The following is a 19682-nucleotide window of genomic DNA, read 5'->3' as shown; positions in this document are numbered from 1 at the left end:
GCTCTCCATCGTAGTTCTTCAGGCAAATGATGCCTAGAGGTCATTATTACGAATTGGCTATCTCAGATTTTCAATGTCGCAATCACAGTAAAATTTGTGTGCTTTCTCTCAAACTTGGACTTTTATGCTCCAGGCAGATGACGTAAGCCGAGTGCAGCGCCACTAATTTGCATATTGCAATTTTACTCAGCTACTCTTAGTGGACAACATATGCAAATTTTGCACGGTTTGGCTTACTTTTGAAAGAGTTATCGCTATTTTTGTGATTTTTCCTTAATTTATGATAACCAGTGTATAAACCATATATATTTTACTTATATTATATGGTTTTCGAATGGGGGGGGGGGGGCGCTAAAAGGGTATTGTGCCCCGGGCGCGAGTTAAGCTCGCTACGCCACTGTGTTAGTGTTATAAATGTCAACAAACATCAAACATTCACTAACATTTATATATGTTAGTGTTAGTGATAGCAAGTAGTGGGTAGATTATATTTTGAAACTTGTTTATTAATTCGGATGATTGTTTGCCTAATTTTTAGAAAGCCTACTCAATTCTATTACAGATGCCCTCTGGTTACTGGGAAGTTAAGACTTTTTGGATAAATGCCCTGCCCAAACAGCAGATTGTGAAAAGATTCCAAATTCCGTGGTTTGGCGGAGTCCCAAATAGCAGCTTCCTCCTCACACAAACATACCAACGCAACGCGGGAGAAAACGAACTAATCACGTAGAGTATCACGTGATTCAACAAACAATAAATGTCATTCTAGCAGACATGGCAATCACTTTCGTACAAATTTCATCCGGAAATGAATAAAATGAAATGACCATTTTCCCCATTCTTTTTTCCCCATCTGGAGAAATACAAAAACAGGTGTGTTGAGATAACGGCAGTAAATTACGTAAACGAAGTTTATCTGCCATTCTAACTATAGTAGAAATATTTTATTGTTTGAATTCTATTTATTTCATTTTTTGATTTCATATTTTTGGAAGTTTTTTCTTCACGGTTTGTTGGAGGTCAAGAAAATTTTATTTTTTCGTCTGTGTGTCACTTCTAATAGTGAGTTAAAATAAATGGCACATTTTTCTCATAACTATGAAATACATAAATTTTTTGGATGCATTTAGGGAAATTGTGTATTAAAATTTATATATAAAAAAAAAAAAATAAAAAAAGAGAGAAAAAAAACAGTAGACTCATGCTTCTAAATATCGATCGTTTAAATTGCATATTCGTACATCTTTAAAATCTAAAGACCCGTGAACAGATAACCTGTGAACGTATGATTTGAAATTTATGAAGAACGGAATGTGCATTAAATTAAAATGGCTCAGTTCGGAACCGTTTAATTTCCATATTTGTGCATCTATAAAATCAAAAGACAACCTGTGAAAAAATGATTTAAAATCCATGGAGAAAGGAATGCGCATTAAATTAAAATGGCTCAATTCGGAACCGTTTAAATTCCATATTCGTACATGTATTAAATCTAAAGACAACCTGTGAACAGATGATTTGAAATTTATGGAGAACGGAATGTGCATTAAATTAAAATGGCTCAATTCGGAACCGTTTAAATTCCATATTCGTACATGTATTAAATCTAAAGACAACCTGTGAACAGATAATTNTATGGAGGAAGAAATACGCATTAAATTAAAACGCCTCAATTCGGAACCGTTTAAATTCCATATTCATACATATATAAAATCTAAAGACAACTTGTGAACAGATAATTTGAAATTTATGGAGAACGGAATGTGCATTAAATTAAAATGGCTCAGTCCGAAACCGTTTAATTTTCATATTCGTACATCTATAAAATCAAAAGACAACCTGTGAACAGATAATTTAAAATTTATGGATAATGGAATGCGCATTAATTTAAAATGGTTCAATTCGGAATCGTTTAAATTCCATATTCGTACATGTATAAAATCAAAAGACAACTTGTGAACAGATAATTTGAAATTTATGGAGGAAGAAATACGCATTAAATTAAAACGCCTCAATTCGGAACCGTTTAAATTCCATATTCATACATATATAAAATCTAAAGACAACTTGTGAACAGATAATTTGAAATTTATGGAGAACGGAATGTGCATTAAATTAAAATGGCTCAGTCCGGAACCGTTTGAATTTAATATTCGTACATGTATAAGATCTAAAGACGTCCCGCAGTGGACTGATCGTTAAGACAAGGTTCCCAGCAGATCACCGAAGTCAAGCATCACTGACTACGGTCAGTGTGCGGGTGGGTGACCACTTCACTTGGATCAGTCTGCGTAGGAACCGAGGGTGTGCGGTATTGGTCCTCGTTAAACTGTGCTACCGTAAAGTGCTCGACTTCGCGCGCAGGTCGTCGGGCTACCGAAGCGGGGGTGCCATCCCCTCCGCAGAGGATCAAAATTGTGATGGCATGTCTTCGGATCATCCTCAGGGATGTTTCCCAGACCGTCGCCAATAGCCCATTGTGCAGCTCTAGTGCGACGTAAATTAACAACAACAACAACAAGATCTAAAGACAACCTGTGAACAGATAATTTGAAATTTATGGAAAACGGAATGTGCATTTAATTAAAATGGCTCAATTCGGAACCGTTTGAATTTAATATTCGTACATTTATAAAATCTAAAGACAACCTGCCAATAAATAGTTTAAAATTTATGGAAAACGGAATGAGCATTAAATCAAAATAAATTCGGAAACAATTCTTAAGAAAGTATAGTAGTATTTCTAAAGGTTGCTACGAAGAGTATGCTTTAAATATGCCTGCGATGTTTTCTTCCTTTTTTTTTTCCATAGAGGGATCAATATAAAAACATATAGTGCCTTGTTTGGAAGTTATTTTACTGGAATATCGCACTTAAAATGCATCAATTTAACAAGCTGTAATTTATTTCAAAATTTCATTTTTTCTTCTTTTTTTTTTGATAGCACAAATAAAATTAATCACAATTATACCTTCATTTAAAAATTTTAAATCGCGATGGAAAAGCCGTGGTGGCTCAGGGGATAGAGCGTTGGCCTTTCAATGAGGTGCAACGGGTTCGAATCCATGCGATAGCTGGTCCATACGAATTAAGTACCCGGCTCGCACCGACCACAGTCTCGGTGGCTATGCCACAGTGCGGATATCCTCAGTGGTAGACGGATCATGGGTTAGAGTCCCCTTGCTATTAAACTAACCGCGGGAGGTTTTCGTGGTTTTCCTCTCCATGTAACGCAAATGCGGGCCAGTTCCATCAAAAAGTTCACAACGAAGTCAAATTCTTCCGATTCTTGATCCAGGAGTTCCCTTGTCTTCTGGATTGGGTTTTAAATAACAAGAATACGGAGTTGAACATTAATAGTAAACCCAAAAATTTGGGTCGGCTGTTCAACGACGGTTAAATGCAAATAATTAAAAATTAAACTTAGTAGAATAACGTATAAGAAAGTATACTTATGAGAAATAGATGTGAGGGCATTTGGCGGGAACCCCGAATTACAACAGATAAAATTAAAACAGATTTCCAAATATTAGAAAACGGTAGGATATTAAATAGGTCATTAACTAAATTATTAAAATTTTTCTAAACATAAAAAGATTCCCGAAAATCACGTTCGGAAGATGAAGAACACTGTTAAATGATTTTAGAAGAAGAAAAAGCAAGTCTGTAATTTGAATTCTAAATATGTAGAGAAGAACAAAGTGAGTTAAGCATAAATGAATATAGAAGTAAGAACAATTGGACATTAACAGATGTTCTGTCTGTTAATGTCCAATTGTTTCTTACTTCTATATCCATCTGTGCTAAATTCACGTTGTTCTTCGTTTTACTCTACATCGCACAAAGTACATATACCCTATCTTTTGTTGAAAGGTCATTACGTTTTGACCAATGCGTTCGAAATCACATCATTAAATCATCATCAACAGCAAAAAGAAATCATAATAATTAAAAAGAGAAAATAAAGGAAATAAAACAAGTCTTTAAAAGGGAAAAAAAAGATAATTTTATAAGTAAGTAAATAAGTAACAATTACCAAAAATAACCGTTTTATGACTAAGCGTGCAGAAATAAGTATTGTTTCAATAAAGCTAATTAAAAAGCAAGATAATAAGTTGGGAGTTAAAGTAACTTTTCTTTTTTCAAATTTTGTAACGGATCATGTTCCTAAAAACTGATCGTTTTATTTTAAACATGCTACTACAACTAAAAGTGAATGACTTCAGCGATATTGGAACAGGTGACACGATAAAAAATAAATTCCAAAAATATTTTATCTAACGCAAAATCTTTTCATGAATTTAGCTCATGATCTTAACGTCATCAAAAAACGTGAAACAAGATCCGAATATCTAATATTAAAAGCTTTTGCGATAACTGTTTAAGCAACTTAATATACGTATGATGAAGAGGGGAAATACTTGAAAAATTAATATATATTAAGATGTATATTAATGTATTAAAATTAAAGTATTGATATGTATTAAANTTAGCCACACACACGTCAAAGCACGTTTATAGGGTGGACCCATTCATAAATCCATTCATTCATTCACAGATCTCAATTTTGATCAGAACCAGAAAATGATCACTCTCGAATTCAGAACCCTCAAAGATATGATTTGTTATGGAACATGGAGGACTTTGTGACCCGACAAATTCAACGTACGCCAGTCACCATTTACTACACGATTCTTCGGCCAGCGGGGATCAAACTCATGACCTCTTAGACATGGGCCCAATGCCTTACCAATCAGGCTTTCCAGGCCCATGAATTCTCATTTTCTTACATGCTGAAGACTCCCTCGTGTAGTAAATGGTGACTGATGCACATTGAATCTGTCGAGTCTCAAAGTCCACCATGTTCCCATAACAAATCAGTACCTCTGGGGGTACTGAATTGGAGATTGATAGTTCTCTGATTCAGGTCAAAATTACGATCTGTGGATCAATGAATGGGTTTGCCCTATAAAGGGGTGTGACGTATGGGTGAGTCAGAAGTCGAATTCTTGGCCATAGATGGCGCCACTGGAAAACAAGAACAATCACCCCCCTCCTCTGCCTAAATGGCATACGTCAACAACAGCTGACGATCAAGAGGGAAGAACGGTTTTTGTTCATTTTTCACAAGGATGCATTCATTTTTCACTTGCTGCATTTCGAGGATTATTAAAATTTAAACAAATCACTAGATTGGAAAATAGTTTGTCTTCGAGGGTGAAAATGGGTCGTGCTGTTAAAAATCAGCTCCTGTTTATGTAGAGATAATAAGAACAAATAAAAGTGTAGAGAGGAGATATTGGTTGGGAAAGAATTTTGATGAAAAATTCTTGTCAAACCAGTTTTTAATATTTTACCTTTTTTTTCAACATCCAAAATTGTAAGTTTTGTTTTGAAGTTTTTAGAAGTTATAAAACAAATGCTTGTAACAATCGTTTATATTTTAATTTTTACGAATTCAATCGAATCCTTGCTCCTCAAAAATTTCAAACTTTGAAGTTTGTTTTTTCTTTTCTGAAAAAGTTTTAATGGACACAAACCGTTTTTTCTCTTAAATCTCCAATTGAAAACTTTTTTTTAACAAAGAAATGGGCATTTTAAGCTGAGCCTTCTAAAAAATAGCTTATTAAAAAAATTGAATGGTTGGAAATCGATAAAATATTGATATTTTTTTTTTATTCATTTAAATATAGTTATAAAATTATTACAGTATACTTTCGATATCTCAAAATTGAAGGGACTTTAAAAAAAATTTCGAGATAACAAGTTCAGTATCAAAAATGTTCTAAAATGTGAAGAAAAAAAAAATTCTATAACGTAGAATCATGGAACATCAGAATTAGTACTAATAAATACATTTGTATAATAGTTGACACTAAGTCTAAATGCAGCAATGATAACTTAATTTAATTTCTACTATTAGTTCCCACTCTCAATATATCTTGTTCAAATTTTTAATCGTTAATAAAATACTCTTTATGTTAATACAGGTTTTTCAAATATTAATTCATTCATTAAATTTAATTCATTAATTCTAATTTTATATGGGAGAAATTTCTCTTTATTATTTAATAAAAAGTCATTAAAATAAAAAAATTTCTGTTGACTTAAGTAGGAATGATTTTAATTTTTTTTATTTTTTATATTACTTGTTTTTTAAAAGAAACTCAAAAATAATGATCCATTTAATATGAAAAAAAATCGTTTACAATAAAATTACATTAATAGAGTTTCTTAAAAAAAAACTACCATCGTGGCCTATCGACATCGTTTTCGAAATTGTTTATAAATTTTTCTGTTCGAAAAATATCTGCCAGTCATCGCTTTCCATGTTCATGAAATGTTTTAATGCGTGATTAGTATTTTTTTTTGAATTTATTTATTTATTTTTTTTGGAAGACTCTAATGTTGAGTGTTGGTGCGCGGTGATTTTACAGAAAAAAATTTTTTACTTCGAAAAATATTCGACAGAAAAAGATTTTGACAAGAAATTCTTCGACATAGAAATTTCAAATTAATATTAGGTGGATATGCAAGGCTGAGGGGAAAAATATTTTTTTGACATGACAAGTTTTTCGAAACATCGAGCATCGAGAGTTCGAGCAAATAAATGATAAATTCGAGAGTTCGATAAAAATAAATGATGAGAAACTCAAAACTGATCGAAGTTGGTAGAGTGACGTAATTTTATCATCACGTGATGATGAAGTGAGGAAGAAAACTTTCTGCTTACTATTTTTAAACTCTACTGACACGATGCTCGCTTATCTCTGGCATCATTTAGAATTTTTTCCCTTTTTAAAGTTTTTTCCCCTAACTTCGAAATTATACATCTAAGATCAATCAAACGAATTTTCGTAAAGAAAAAAAATTATTATAATGATTGAAGTGACGATTTAAGACAGTGCTGCTTATTTTTAGAGACACGATATCTTTTTCTTTCTTTTTATTACTTGTATTTACTTTTTACTCTTTAAAAAAGAATAAAGAAAAATTATGAATTAAAATTTCCCTTAAAGACATGATGTTCGAGCTATTATATTACGGTCAACGTTAACACGAAGGTCTATTTTTTATTTTTCCAACATATATTTCAAGAATAAATGAATGAAATAATTGAACTCTCAATGATTTAGCCTCAATCTATGATGTAATCATGCATACACTTAGTTTCTGCTTGGCTGGAACTTATTGTTTGTACTTTTATAATCTTTTATGCTTTTGGTGACACATATACTAGTTTTTATTGTCCTTTTTCTGACTTATTTAATGCAGTGAAACCTCTCGGAAGGGACCACTCTTCGTTTTACAGTAAAATGGTCGTTTATAGAAGTTCTTCAGAATCGTTTTCATTGACTATAAAATCGTTCTTTATTGACTTCAAAATTATTATAGAAGGTACATGATTTTCTGCAAACGATATTAATTCAGAGTAATTTTGTTTTGGTGCAGAAATGCCACTTCTGTTGGCGTTCCCTTATTTGACCTTTTCCACATTTGGTGCAAATGTTTTGCTGGGAGACGTTTCGATGGTCTCTTCTATAGGTTTTTCTTCAACACAAAGTCCATGGAAAAAAATTCCGTGCCTCCTGAAAGTTGTTGTAAATAGAGCTGGTCTTTCCTGGAGGTTTCACTGTATTTATGTTGAATTTCTGAAGATGATTTTTAATATTTACAAAATTCAATGTAAATTATTTAAATTGACAATTCGTAACAGTCGTATATAGATGTTAGCCCATGTGCCCTAAAAAAAGTGGTTGTTCAGGAGACTTAATTTTCAAGGTGAATTTTTCGGACGAAATTTTAATGCAACAATTTTTTTTCAAACTAACAATTTTGAATTGTTTTAAAAACTTTTCAAAATGAATATAATTTTTTAAAAAAAACTAATCAATTAGCATATTTAAAATGGGTTCCCAGAACAATCAGGTATTTAATTATTAAGGCTGAAGTCATCGTATCATAATTTAAGTTATAGAAATAAAACATTAGGGGCCAAATTTTCAGTTTCGACCAAAAATCTCTTCGCAGTGGCAGCAAAATATATTGCTTTAAAGGTGAACGTTCTGATAAATTTTTTTCAAAAAGATAAAGACTGTTTTTATTCTGGAAATTCATAGTGGAGGAACGACCCACTCAATAATAATGTATTTGATTAAAATTAAATTCTTTTAAATAGTATATAATTAATTAATTATTATTAATTATAATTAATTTATTAACTATTATTAGTAATAATAATTAATTAATTATAAATATTAGTTACACATGTTCATTCAGAGCTAAAAGAAAACTATAATGATACTTTTCAAAGTAAAACTATGTTTTCTTTTTATCTATTCTTTTTTATTTATCGAAAATAGAATTTTCTAAAAAAATATAAAGATGGGGAGGGGGGAATAGTGGCTTTTTATTACATCACATAACACAAAAGTGTGTCTTAAAATAAATTATCTGTAATGTTCTAGAACGAAAGTAAAAAAATAAATAAAAAAATAAAAAAAGATAAATATTTTACTGAGCAACATAAATATTTTAAATAAAGAAATTGTATAGGATCTAAAATGATTTAAAATAAAACGCATTATAGCTCAAAATAATATACAACATTCTGTTTGGATTCAGTTTAGTATATTTTTAACTGTATGACATTTATATTCAGTGAATTACAAGAAATTTTATCAATTTTAAATCTTAAAACCGTTTTTTAAGAACATTTTTAAGCTACAAAAAAAAAAATTTAGAAACAATGTTTAACAATAGTAAACAGTTTAAAGACCAACATTCGAATTTCGTGTTTTGTAATAATATTACATTACAGATATTAAGATTTATTTTTTTTTTTTTTTAAAGTAAGAATTGCTAAAGAAAAAGATTGAAAAACATCATGTTCGTATTAAATAAATCTGGATTTATAAAACTTTGAAAATTCGCAGCGATAACCACCAAAAAAAAAAAAAGACTNTTTGCTGGGAGATGTTTCGATGGTCTCTTCTATAGGTTTTCTTCAACACTAAGTCCATGGAAAAAAATTCCGTGCCTCCTAAAAGTTGTCGTAAATAGAGCTGGTCTTTGCTGGAGGTTTCACTGTATTTATGTTGAATTTCTGAAGATGATTTTTAATATTTACCAAATTCAATGTAAATTATTTAAATTGACAATTCGTAACAGATATAGATGTTAGCCCATGTGCCCTAAAAAAAGTGGTTGTTGAGGAGACTTTTAGCTTTCATGGTTAATTTTTCGGAAGAAATTTTAATGCAACAATTTTTTCAACAATTTTGACTTGTTTCAAAAACTTTTCAAAAGAATATAAATTTTAAAAAAAACTAATCAATTAGCATATTTAAAATGGGTTCCCAGAACAATCAGGTATTTAATTATTAAAGCTGAAGTCTTTTACAAAAATATATTTGTTTAAAATTAAATTCTTTTAATTAGTAATAAATAAAGATTAATATTAATTATAAATGTTCATTCAAAGTTAAAAGAAAACCAAACTGATACTTTTACCAAACACTGATACCAAACGGATAGTGGTTTTTTATCACATCACGTAACACAAAAGTGTATCTTAAAATAAATTATCTGCAATGTTCTTGAAAGAAAGTAAATAAATAAAAAATGGCCAAATATTTTTAAGTAAAAGAAATTGTATAGGGTCTAAAACGATGTAAAATAAAACGTATTATAGTATTATAACTCAAAGTAAGATACAACATTCTGATTGAATTCAGTTCAGTATATTTTTAACTGTATGACATTTATACTCAGTGAATTATAAGAGATTTTATGAATTTTAAATCTTTAAACGGTTTTTAAGAACATTTTTGAAATAAATAAAAAAAAAAAAAATAGAAACAATGTTTAACAATAGTAAACAGTTTACATTCGAACAACATTCGAATTTCGTGTTTTGTAATAATATTACATTAAAGATATTAAGATTTATTTAATTTTTTTTTTTTTAAAGTAAGAATTGCTAAAGAAAAAGATTGAAAAACATCATGTTCGTATTAAATAAATCTGGATTTATAAAACTTTGGAAATTCGCAGCGATAACCACCAAAAAAAAAAAGACTAAAAACTACATTAATTTAGATTTGGCGTGTCAAAATCTTAATTGAGCAAATTTTTTTTATTTGATTTTATAACCGTCGTTGAATAGCCGACCCAATTTTGAGTTTACGTCCCAATCCAGAAGACAAGGGAACTCCTGGATCAAGTATTAGGAGAAATATACCTTCGTGGAGGACTTTTTGATGGAACTAAGCCGCATTAGCGTTACATGGAGAGGAAAACCACGAAAACCTCCCAAGGTTAGCATGAGGGCAAGGGGACTCTAATAATCCATGATCCGTCAGCCACTGAGGATATTTTACGTCATCATTGTGGTCGGTGCGAGACGCGGAAAATGCACAATTCAAAATTTCCAAAATTTTTTATTTTTGAAAAATAATAAAAATGGTAACACTTTTTAAAATTTTGTTCAGGTACTAAAGCGGGTCACACATCAAGAACTGGTAGGTCGCAGGTTACGCACTCCTATAAGTGTATTATTTCTTGACCATTAAGATTGAGATCCGTTCATTAGATCGAAAGTTATTCAGGGTGGTCCGTTTGATCACTTAAATCACAAATATTTGGTAATTTCCTAGCATTTCTTAAATCAATGTCGATACAAGCATAGAGTTTGAAAGTTTGAAAAGCAAATTCGTTAAAAAATGCTTTAGAATAAAAAACTATTTAATGTAAACATGAATTATAACTTCCTAATATCTCTTCATGTTTAACTAAGCAGGGGTCTGTCCAGACATTTTGTGAAAGGTCCGTTTTTCGTGAAATTGTGAAAAAATTACTCACATTCTTTCAACCAGGAAATGAATATTATGAATTTGTGCAAATAGGGTCCGTTATTGCAAAAAAAAAAATTTTTCAAGGAGTTATTAAATTGTAAAGACATATAAGATTATGCTCAACACTGGAAAATTATAATTAAAAAATTAAATTTTAAAAAATAAACAACAATTGCTGCTTCTAAATGAGAGATGCAGCATACAAATATTTGGTATTTAGCCTATACTGCTGAACGCAGAATATTAATTTCGGAATAATAATGGAAGAATCGTCTGCCGAAGACAAAACTTAATTCGTTTACATCCATCTTTCTTGTTTTCTGCCCTGGAAAGGGTTTATTCGATTAACAAAATAATAATGAAGATAAACAAATTTGTGAAGGGTCCGATTAAAAGAAAAATCATTTTGTGAAGGGTCCGTTTTTAAGTTAAAATATTTTGTGAAGGGTCCGTTTTTATGAAAAGATATTTTGTGAAGGGTCCGTTAACGGACCCAAATTTCTTCTAAACAGACCCCTGCTAAGCCAATTTTTTTTATTCAAAATCAATTTGTGAATATTGGTAAAAATTAAGTTCTCCAGTTAAATTTGTCTTCTAAAAGTAGCGAAGTAGTAATTACATTTCGACAGTAGTTTGTAGTGGACAGTGTAGTTAACTACAATTGTAATAAAGTAATTGTCGCTGTAGGTAACTACAAAAAAAATGTAGTTTTTCTGACCACTGGTTACGTTTATCAAATCTTATCTTACGTTCTTGAGCTGTTTCTCGCTGACGTTGGGTTTTCGCAACAGTTAGTGAGTGATTTGAGTCACATAAAAATACTTACGTTGTGAATTTATTTTGGAGAACATGAATGTATCGAAATCAATCTAAAAATCGAAATAATTAGATTAGCAGTTTTAATCTTTTCAAAAAGTATATTCGACACTTGGGTGGTTAATGAGTTACAGATGATCCCATAATTTAATATTTTGTAAAATTACACTACCACTCGGAAAAATATTCTGGTTAAAATAAAAAGAATTTAGTAGTTATTGACATACGTAGCAAACACCTTAGTTTGCTTGAAATTCTTTCACTAAAACAATTATAAAGGTAGAACAGCCGAAAAAATAATTTTTCACCACTTTCTACACTGAAATTTAAATTTATGGATATATTTTATAACCGTCGTTGAACTTAACGACTACTTATGTTCTACTCCGTAGTCTTGTTGTTTTGAACCCAATCCAGAAAACAAGGGAACTCCTGGATCAAGTATCGGTCGAAATTTGCTTCCCTGGAGAACTTTTTGATGAAACTAACACGCAGTTGCATTGCATGGAGAGAAAAACAACAAAAACCTTCCATGGTTAGCCTGACGGCAGGGGGACTCTTACCCATGATCCGTCTACCAATGAGGATATTTTACGTTAGCACTGCGGTCCGTGTGAGCCAGGTGCGGAACTCGTACTGACTAGCCATCGCTGGGACTCGAACCGGGTTCACCTCAAGGTGAACGCTCTATCCTCTGAGCCACCATGACTAATTTATAAAATAAGAAAAATTTTATTATAAATATATATCCTTATGCCAGAAAATTTTTTCCGAATTTAAATAAATGCAAGCTATTGTTGGCATTGTTTATTGTATTTATAGTTCGTAAATATTGTAATTGTTACTAAAGTAAATTTAAAAAAAAAAAAAAAAAAACGTATGGGTTGCTAACTTAAATTGTTATTTCACAACTTTTTTAAATATTTTTAAGAAAAAGAATTAAAACAAATTAATTCCTTTTTATTAATTAGCTTTAATTCTTTTTTTAATTAATCTTTATTTATATTAATTAATTAATTCTTATTTATATTAATTAATTTAATATTAAGTAATTAATTTAATATTAATTATTTAATTTAATATTAATTAATTAATTTTATTATTAAAGAATTAATTTTCAATAAAGCAATTACAACTTGAATGTTACAGTTAAAATGATTAATATAACTGTTGCAATAAAATTTTTAAATCAATAAAATGATTTAAATTATTATTTTGATAAATAATGTATAATATATTGTATTGTACATTATTCATCAAAATAATATTTTTTATACTATATAAACTTATATTTCAAATAAATGTATCAGAGGAACTGCGCTAATTCTCTTTTAAAAAAAAATAATAAAGCAAAGAGATATCCACAATTATCATATATTTGTCACCAAAATATCGTGCTGATAAACTGTCAGTAAATTTTTATTTTTTATTTTAAACTAAATCAATTCAAAGATGAACTATTTGCAATTCATCTGAAATTATTAACTCGATAATTTTTTTTTCAAGAATTATTAATTTAAAGAATTAATTTAAGACATTATTAAATTGGAAAAAAGTTGTAATTGCAATGCAGTAAGCTCAAAAATCCTCACTTAAATTAGAAAATTTAAAACAAAGATTAAAAATTTACAGTAAAAAGTTAAGTAACTCCACTAAATAACATTTGCCAAAATAATTGAAATTTTTATTTGTAATTCAAAAGAATTCGTTCATAGTTCAAACAAAATTTTATTTACATGAATTTATAAGGAAATTTAATCAATTAATAATAACATTTTTAATTCAAATAAATTTCATTTGCTATCAAATGTGAATTAAAGTAAATATAAATTGAAACGCTATAATAAGAAGTAAATATAAATTGAAACGCTAATCAGAAGTTTAAAAATAGATATTTGCTCCGTTTCCCGAACCATACTAGGTCTTCCTCGATTTAAAAGCAGCCAATTGGATTATTTATGAATTAGTGAAGCCATCAAATTAAAACAAACTTACCGATAGTCGATTAGCGATGGATTTGTTTCCTATAATCCAAAATAATTTAAAACACAGAAATAAAATTCGTTCGTTTGACGTTCACTGCCATGTTCATTCAGATACTTCGTGTCGTCTGCTGCCTACGATCCGACTGCAAAGAAAAGCTCATTTTCCCCTATGCAAGTCGAAAAAATCCCTAAAACGAAACAAGTCGTCTAGTGCAGGCGCGTCACGCTTGACCTCTGTTCGAAACACCTACGAAATAAAAAGTGTTCTAAGCTTTTGAATTTTAGTATTTCTGGCAATTTTATTTATTCTTTATTTTTATCGGTTAAGAGTTCTTAAAGAATTGTGCCTCTAATATGGGGTAGGTAGGCACAGAATGATAAATATTACAACGTTTAATTATTTTCCTCTAGGGAATTTTAAAATCAATTCATTAAAAAAAATAATAAACATCTGAATACATTTCAAACATTAGTCTTAATTTGTTAATTGAGTTTTTCTTAATGATTTTTATAAAGAAAAAATATTTTTGATGCAGAGAATGTCATTTAGGATTGTTTGCAGGGTCGGACTGGCCATAGACCTGAAAAAGTAAGCGCCCTTTGGTCCCGTGCCAAAACCCATATGAACAAAAAAAGAAGAAAAAAAAATATTTTATAAAAGTCAATATAGCTTCCAAACATACTTTGTCGTAATTTGTTTTATTCTTAGCATTATGAATAAAATATTTTTTTAGAATTTTATTTAATGAATAAGGAACTGCATTTTCAGCCTAATGCATGTGCATAAAATTCTGTGTTCATAATATTTTTGAGTGCACAAAACCGGGCCCTGCCCCACCAAAATTTTGAGACAAAGGAGGCCCTAACAAATCAGCCCACTTTAAAAATAGGAAAAAAAGAAAGGAAAAATATTTCTACGCAAAATGATATATCATCTTCGTTATTATCTATATAAAAAAAAAAATTAAATAAAAAAACATGCGTACAATGGCGGCATAATATGCATAAAATTATTTTAACAGACTTTTGATTTCACAAACCATGGCCCGACCTACAATATATTTTAAACCAAGAGGCCCTTAAGAAACTAGAAGAACTCTCGCTAAAAATTGAAGAAAGAGACAAAAAGGGAAAAATACTTCTACGCAAAATATTTTTATTTCGCAATGATGAAGTATGATACATAAACATACTTGATATTGCGAAGATGTACATTAAGTTCTAAGTTAACAAGCTTTTGATTGTAAAAATTTGACCCCGTCTTCAAAATGTTTGAAACAAAGGGGCATTTAAAAATCCTCCACTAAAAATGGAAGTAGGAAAAACACTTATAACAAAAATGATACTTCAACTTAGAATTAATGGAGTATGGAACAAAAACATACTTAATAATGAGGAATGATAATGTGCATTAAATTCTGAATTAACTAGCTACTGGTTGTACAAACCGGGCCCCTACCTGTAAAATGTTTGAAACCAAGGGGTTCCCCTCCCCCTAGAAACGGAAGAAGGTAAGAAAAGAAAAATACTTATACGCAAAATGATACTTCAATTTCGCAAAGATGAATTACTAAACAAGAGTATACTTATTATTGCGACAATAATATTTATTTCTGTTTAAGATTTGAATGGCGTTTATTAATTTCTGTTTTATATTTTAATATTAAACAGAAAAAAAAGTGGAATATATTATAAAATTTATGCTGCTTTATCAACGCCGTTTTAAGAAAAATTTATAAGTTTGAACTCCTTGAAAAAAATTGCATCATTCACTGCTAATTTATTGGCATGAGCACAGTACAGGTCAGATACCGCCCCTCCCCCTGTATTTTTAAGAAAAAACTTTAAAGTTAATAGATTATACAACCTTTGACTAAATTTAGCTGAAATCGGTAGAAATCAAAACAATGAATTATTATATAGTTCTTCCTTCTTTTTTTTCCTATTCAAATCTTTCCTCACTTGCTGGTTTTGGCAAAGGTAATTAACGTCTTTTCAAAGAGAAAGGGGAAGAAAAAAAAGATAGGAAATAAGGATTTGTAATAAGAATTGAGGAGTTGTCATTGTGTTTTTCGGAATTCAAGAACCCCTAGAAAATTTCTTAACCGATCAGATCAGATTTCAAAAACTTTTATCTAACGTAATTCATCGATTCGAAACTACTTTTGTCAACACAAAAGCTAATTTAAAGAAGAAACTGCCGATATATTTAATAACGCCTTCGAAACGAGCAAACAAAATCCGAATGGCAAGTGGGGAATTAGACAGACTTATTTGGATTTCATTTTAATAAATGTTAGTTTAATGACATATCTAATAATTGTTAGTTCAAAGTGTAACTATACAATTTTATTTTGAACTAAGTACTGCAGAATAAAATAAATCAAACCATTATAATCCCGCCCACTGCTAAAGAATTAGGTAGGTTACCAATTTCATCTTTTAATCCTCTGATTGATAACGTTTCTTATAGTCGACGTGAGTGGGTCAATGAATTATTTATGTAAAAAATTAAATTAATTTAACCTTTTGAATGTTAAATCTATCAAGATATACAGAGAGTCTGATTACTAAGGTCTTGCTCTCTTTTAAAATATAAGTTCGGTTCTTGATAATAAAGGTCAACTTGTAATGTTTCACAGTATATGAATATGATTATTTCAGTTAAAAAAGTGGCTTATCAAATAAAAAGGGATTATCATTTATTTAATCTCATGACTGGATATTAACCGAGTTTTGTACTTATCCGTTTGAAAGACACCCTTTAAAAATATGTTACTGTGAATGGCAGAAATGGGTGGCTGTTGACTTCCACCGGTGAATCACATAGTCACTTTGGTAATTGTCTGAAATATATACTAGGTCTAGTTAAGTGCCACTGCCCACCCAGTATGCATTTAACCAGTACTCCGAACACTGATGTTTCTCTTAATCTATCTTCAGCAGATATTAAAATATCGAATAAATATAATAATATCAAGGAATAAATTAATATCAAATCGGATATAACAAATATTTCGGACATTCACCAAATCGACTATGTAATTGTCGACATATTCTTGATTTCGGCCAATAACGGTAACATATATACTATATTAATGCGAGCTCGTTTTGAATAAAGTCACTAACAAAAAAATTTTTTTTTTTGACGAAACCTGTATTTCTACCCTCCAAGTACAGAGTGTAACAAATCTAGGAAATAATAAAATACTTTTGCTTCTTTCTATAAAGTATATTTAATCAGACATTATTTCACGTAAGAAAAAATGTTTTTTTCTTACAATGATTACAATTTTTGTTAAAGCATACCGATTCCTATATCCTCTTGTGGAGTTTTTTTAAAATTCGAAATGTTAATGAAATCGGTTGAATAGTTGATAAGAAATTAAAAAATAATTTGTTTTTAAATCGTTACATCAGCAGGGCCAGCACTAAGTATTCGCCTCCTCGCTAAATGTGATAAAATCGTTTAAAAAAAAAAAAATTTGGCGAGTGAATCTTTTTCCGAAAAGAAAAATACATATTCCTCTTGATCTGAAAAAAAAAAGGTTGAAAGGAACTTTTTTTGAACAAATCCTGCATTTATTATTTGATTACAGTAGTTTCCGTTTAATTATGTAAAGCATGAAGCAAATTAGGGTAAAATACAAATAATGCGATATCGGGTGACAAAATTTGCCCCGCAGTTAGTATCAACTAAACAGATTAAGCAATAGCAAGATGCATGTTATCACCAACCATTTTTGCAGAAAATATGTTTTCTCGCGACAATAACACAATGTTGATTCAGGTTTACCTCATATTACTGCTCTAGTCCATGAAGTTATTGTAAATTAACCACAACTAATTCCTATTTCTTTTTCTCAAAGACAATAAAAGACGTACATTTTTCATTCTCCTTCTGCTTTACTCCTTTCCAATTGCAAAATTGACACTTGATTTGAATTTTTCCACGGGAGAAAAATTAATCATAAAATTTTTTATTTTAATAACTGTCCTTGAACAGCTGATCCAATTTTTGGGTTCATGACTACGAATGTTAAACTCCGCAGCCTTGCTATTTTGAACCCAATCCAGAAAACAAGGGAACTTCTGGATCAAGTATTGGAAGAAAATTGCCTTTGTGGAGGACTTTTTGAGAGAACTAACCCGCATTTGCGTTACATGGAGAGGAAGACCACAAGTACCTCCCACAGTTAGCCTGACGGCAAGAGGACGCTAATCCATGATCCGTTTTCACCCGAGGATATTTCATGTCAGCACTGTGGTTGGTGCAAGCCGGATGTGAAATTCGCATGGACCAGTCGTCGCTTGGATTGAGCCAGGTTCACCTCGTTAGAGGGCGAACACTCTATCCCCTGAAGTATAAATTTTTTAAAAGATTTGCCTTTGGCTAAGAATTTTGAAATTTGGCTATTACTTTTGTTGATAGTTGGAAGTCCTTAGCACAAGCCCTGCGTCAGTTAGACAAGTGTTTTTTCACCAATAAAAATTAGGGCTCTACCACAATACACCATAACTAAATCCTTATGACAGGGATAATTGTGAAACAGAGTGAAAATTTCAGGTGCAGAAAATTGATATCAATTTATAAACCATACATGTTTCATATTTAACATAATTTTTGAACTAATATTTATAATTAAACTACCTACTACTAACTAATATCACACCTTTAGAGTAACTAATTAAAGAAAAAACTTACTTCTTACGAGAATTGCGATATTAGATTTCAAAATCGCGTGAATATGAATCCAAAATAAAAATTAAGCAGTTTTTAAAGACAGTGGGAGTCTAGCATATTCAATAAAATATTCCTCTGGTAAAATAGATTTATGACAGACTGAAGTAGAATCAATAAATTGCATTCATAAAAATATTTAATAGACTAAAGTAACTGAATCCATGGGTTTGAATTTTATGAGAGCAGCAGTTTTTTTTTAACATAATGTTAAACCAGTTAATGTTGTCTAGGTTTTTTAAGAGGTACATATTTTGTGAAAATTAAAAATCATATTAAAAGATCAACACAAAAGTTTGGTAAAGTAAGAAAATATTTTCAAAAATTGTAACTACAAATAAAAATCATTTATGACTGGTTTATCTACATTTCCCCCCATATATTCAAAAGAAACTTAGCTTTGCATCCCAATTTAAAAAATCCATAAAAATCATTCTCATAGTTAAATTTTAACTTGAATTCATTAAAAACGTGCATTTAACAATACCAGGGGTGATTGTGAGCCCAAGTCAAAATTCCGGAAAATTTGAGTTAAAATATATTTAAAATTTTACACATACTTATGATGACCTGGAAAAGTAATTAAAATTTACAAATATGTCTTTCATTCTTGAGTTAATGATTATAACAACTATTTACTGATAAAAAATGAAAATTAATCATGAATATAAGCTTATGAAGTATCTGGCTCTCCCTTAGAAACAAATAAAATTAACGGTGTTTTTAAGTTCCACCTTTGAAAATTTGATTTCCAGAAACTTCTGTGATCAATGATTTCTTGAAACGCATGGACCTTCGATCGCCGGAAACTTCCGGATCACTGTTAGAAAATCCTGATTTTTTCCGGAGCACAATCATTCCAGCAATATTATCACTAAATATTATTTTCATTATGAGAACATTTTCAACTAGGTTATAGAGAACAAAGTTTCACAGAGAAAAAAATGTTTCATAAAAAATAAAGGTCTGTTAGAATAAATTTGCAAGAGTGTTTAAGATAATGTTCGAATTTTGACTTCATGTAAAGTTTATAGAGGGAGAACCTCTTTGTACCATTTTAAAAAATTCACTGAAAAAAAAGTTAGCCTTGACATGGCGTAAGCGATCGGTTAACTTTACTCGCATTTTCATAGATTGCAATGAGAACCTTTTTTAAAAATATTTTTTCCTTAAGTTGAATTTGCCCAGGTACCATTAAGCGGTAGTAAATTAACCCTGTAAACAATTATATTTTTTTGGTTGTGGATGAATCAAAAAATATACTTTGACAGCAATCAAAACAAA

At 30.2% G+C, this 19682-nt stretch overlaps 1 protein-coding gene across 1 annotated transcript in view; it reads right to left on the bottom strand.

Moving 5' to 3' along the window:
- The window catches only part of LOC107443005 (MIF4G domain-containing protein A), a 41240-nt gene extending 27410 nt beyond the window's left edge, over positions 1 to 13830 (bottom strand). The window contains exon 1 of the mRNA XM_016056737.3: positions 13668 to 13830. The gene's annotated coding sequence lies outside the window, so the exon portion shown is untranslated. The remainder of the gene's footprint in view (positions 1 to 13667) is intronic.
- Between the last annotated feature and the right edge of the window lie 5852 nt (positions 13831 to 19682).

Source organism: Parasteatoda tepidariorum, chromosome 9 (assembly GCF_043381705.1).
Source record: "Parasteatoda tepidariorum isolate YZ-2023 chromosome 9, CAS_Ptep_4.0, whole genome shotgun sequence".
Lineage (NCBI taxonomy): Eukaryota > Metazoa > Arthropoda > Arachnida > Araneae > Theridiidae > Parasteatoda > Parasteatoda tepidariorum.
The sequence above is the reverse complement of the archived record's forward strand: the minus strand, read 5'-3'. Positions and strand labels throughout refer to the sequence as shown.